General features: G+C 37.1%; 1 protein-coding gene across 1 annotated transcript in view; it reads right to left on the bottom strand.

Annotated features, from left to right (window-relative positions):
- LOC128249430 (uncharacterized) overlaps positions 1-2,736 on the bottom strand; it is a 38,216-nt gene that overhangs the window by 22,849 nt on the left and 12,631 nt on the right. The window lies entirely within an intron of this gene.

Below are 2,736 nucleotides of genomic sequence, written 5' to 3' on the forward strand. Positions count from 1 at the left end.
TCTATCTCGCATCCCACCATCAACTTATACACATGTCCCTTTCATTTTCTCTCTCTTTCACTTTGTGCTGACATCAAACAAAATGTACATTTCCAGTTCAAAAAACAAATTAAAAATTTTTACGGAATTTACCGAACGCTGTACCTTAACAGCTGATAGATTATTGACAACTCTGTGACTCAAAACGAAGGATAGCCCACTTCATTTTATGTTGCTCCAGCCCACTCAGCACTAAGTAACTCTGCGACGGGATCTTTTTGGTTTGACGGGCAACACTTGTTTTCTTAACGAAACACTTTCAAACTTGGGACACTGGTAGAATGTGTCATACAAAACAACTTTTTCTCTTAGCCTTCTTAACAAAAAATTATACATCGCAAGTTATTTCATGTTAAAGTTGTCGTATTTCTGTAATTTCAACCAATCACTGAATACAGTCAGTGCTGGTCGGTCATAAAAATGTTATTCCCTGTGACATATTTCATCTGGTTTAATCGTAATTTATACGCATATATTGTTTATATAATAAATTACGCTGTGCGTATCTGTGTGTGTAACAATTTTAGAGTTCGGGTTATGATTATTTTTGCCTAACCCTAAACTAGAGTTTGATTTGAAGAAGATTTGGCTGCTATTTCTTGGAAATGAAGCACTTGGTGGAGGTGCATTAATAATTCTGCCGCAGGCAATATTCAAGTATTTTGATGGCTTTTTCCCCTTTGTTTACCAACAGTCTAGTTAATCGGAAATATCAGAACTAACGGGGATTAATACCATATACACCGTCACAGCACTAAATGTATTCAACTGAATAGACGTCAGTGATTAGTTGAAATTATCGAAATAAGACAATTTTTAACGTGAAATAACTTCGAATACAAAAATTTTTATCTGTTCTATACGACAAAATATACAAGTATACGAAGTTTGAAAGTGTTTCGGTACCAAAAACACTACATAAAAAAATGTTGCCCGTCAAACCACAAAGATCCCTGCGACGAACTGGCTTCCCTTTCGCGAACACGAAAGTTCCAGACCCCCAGTAAAGTACTCAGTTGTATATAGCCAATCAGAGCTCACCTTCACCATGTCAAGTTAACAAATGTTGGCATTCAAAATAGCAACCTTGTATTGTGCTCTCATTCAGATGCCAATATCATCGATACTGAACAGATAGGCTTGTTAGCGGTAGGTTTGAATTACTATAGCAATCAAAGATAATGTTTTAGACTATCCTGAAAATAGCACTCCGCCGAGGTCGGCTTTGCCTTTCATCCTTTCAGAGGTCGATAAATTTAAGTACCAGTTGCGTACTGAGATCGATCTAATCGACTGGTCCCCTCCCTAAAAATTTCGGACCTCGTACCTTGAGTAGAAAAGAATATTTGTAAACAACGTGTTATGTCTCCGGTAATTTCATTTCGTGTAAATAAATCTTATTTGGCTGTAATTCTTAGCACACCTTACAACCACCAATGTTTAATGTAAATGCATTAAACAACACGTTACATGCGATAAACACATTACAATTTTTAAGAGAAAGATTTAAAAGAATTAGATGAAAGTTCTCCGGTAATTTTCTTTCGTGTAAATAAATGCTTACGTTAATTTAAAAGAGAAAAATTGTTAGTTTTAAATTTCTGAGCGAGACGTTAGAAAATAAACTCTAATTTAAAAGATTTATCCGAAAATCTTATTTAGCTGTTACTTTTAGCACATCTCACAGCAATCTCAATGACAAAAAGAAACAAACATTAACCTAGACGGAGAAGTTGCTATCTGCCAGTAGAGAGGAGAAGAGTAAAGCATGCATCGTGCTGACGAGAAAGGAAAAAAAAGGATAAAGGTAGCTCTGCTCTGATTGGCTATATGCAAATGAGTTCATTTCTGGGGTCCGGAACTCTCGTGGGGAAAAAAATTTCGCTTCCCGTTCAGGGAGAATGTTATGATCGCCGTTCCTTATACGTCATTGAAATCGAGTAATGTACCCTATCAGTTCTAAGACACGAGATAGTAATATATAGGAGACTTAATGTATTTAATAAGCTCATAATTACATTCTATGGAGTTTCGGATTAGCTATCACTACGTCAGGGAAAAAGAAAAGGACAAGGGAGGGCCTTATTTTCTAACGAATGTTTTCAGAATCGTTGTATGAAACAGAAATACTTATAGAGAAGTAGGTTATACATCATTAGATGTATACCTGACTTTCCTATATAAAATCAAGAATTAACGGAACGCTGAACTCCAGACTATCAACACAAACAACATTTATTCAAGGTGGAATATATACATCTTTAGCTCTTGTTTGTTGAGACGTATTCTGTGTTTGTGAGCATGATTGTTGGGACGTTGGTATGTAGATGTGAGCGAGCTGTCTAGCGTAAGTTCGAAAGATGGAGAGAGACAGCTAAACACGTCCTTGCTCAATCGCTGGCCAGCAAGAAAGAGACAGATCAAAGCGGGAAAGCTTGGTTGTTGAATTCCACGCATGCGTGAGACTACGCATGCGCATAGCGTTACTACAGGGCTCCCTTGCCAGTGCGGAACGCACGATAATATAATTGTTGGAACGCCTGAGGCAGGATGGCCACTGAAAACCACCCACAAGATGTAGCACAAACACACACAAAGAAAAATGAAAGAAATGAAATGTACACTCGTGTGATACATGCATGATGCAATGTACAAATTGAAGGAATGAAAGAAAAACATGCAATATGGGCAGTAAAT

The sequence above is a fragment of the Octopus bimaculoides genome, chromosome 14 (genome assembly GCF_001194135.2).
Source record: "Octopus bimaculoides isolate UCB-OBI-ISO-001 chromosome 14, ASM119413v2, whole genome shotgun sequence".
NCBI lineage: Eukaryota > Metazoa > Mollusca > Cephalopoda > Octopoda > Octopodidae > Octopus > Octopus bimaculoides.